The sequence below is a fragment of the Cebus imitator genome, unplaced genomic scaffold (assembly GCF_001604975.1).
Source record: "Cebus imitator isolate Cc_AM_T3 unplaced genomic scaffold, Cebus_imitator-1.0 Scaffold138, whole genome shotgun sequence".
Lineage (NCBI taxonomy): Eukaryota > Metazoa > Chordata > Mammalia > Primates > Cebidae > Cebus > Cebus imitator.
In genome coordinates, this window is record NW_016107453.1 from 4,548,834 (window position 1) to 4,550,030 (window position 1,197).

Genomic DNA, 1,197 nt, shown 5'->3' on the forward strand with positions numbered 1-1,197 from the left:
CCTGTGCAAGTTAAAACATCTAGAAAGAGGTGATTTAAAATGGGGTCTTTTAAACTCCTAGAGCAGACAGTCATCTTTTGGAGGGGTATCATCATCTGAAATAAACTTCAAGTCGATGATATGAGTTCCAGACAAACCTCTCTTTACACTTACAGTCACTTAGCATCACTTTGTTAAATTGAAACTACATCTAATAGTTGTATTTAACATACGATTTTATATAACACTCAGTATATGAGGGCTTAATAAGTGTACCTGGCTGTGAAAGTTTATTATAAGAAAGTATGAAATACATAGTTTATGCATATCTTTATGTAAATTATAGAGGTTAACTATCCTGTTATGCAAATATTTAGCAGCCTCTTAGTGCTTAAATTCTCTCTCAAATGGAAAACGGGAGATGCTACTATGAAGGAATTCTGATAGATGATTACATACTCTTTGAGAACACTGTTTTTAAAATTTGCTGTGCTCCTAATTAAGCTCAATTTATCAAAGCTCCCTTAACTACGAAGATAAATAGTGAAACTAACTGCCTTAATAATAGCTAGTTCCTTCTAAACTTCTTGAGGCTACATACATATTTCCCTGTCTTTAATATATACAAAATTTATGTGGTGGAGGAAACTTTTATTATCTTATTGTACTTAATATAATAATAATAATAATAATGTATACAGACAGAAAGGACATGCCTTGGTTTTGAAAGAGCATTTTTCGAGATCACATACTGAACATGTGTTCAGAAAATAGCTTCAGAGAAATTATGATGATGGTTAAATATTTATATTATTCTCTTCCTGTTTACTAAAATACCTTCCACTTTTCCTGTGATTAACTAGTGATGCTTGCCCTGCATAATTACTAAAAAGTTTTTTTCTTAATGAAGGCATTTAACTTTAAGCCACATTAAGAATTGGTCTTCGGCTGGTCGCGGTGGCTCACGCCTATAATCCCAGCACTTTGGGAGGCCGAGGCAGGTGGATCACGAGGTCAAGAGATCGAGACCATACTGGTCAACACGGTGAAACTCCGTCGCTACTAAAAATACAAAAAAAATTAGCTGGGCATGGTGGCGCGCGCCTGTAGTCCCAGCTACTCAGGAGGCTGAGGCAGGAGAATTGCTTGAACCCAGGAGGCGGAGGTTGCGGTGAGCCGAGATCGTGCCATTGCACTTCAGCCTGGGTAACAAGAGCG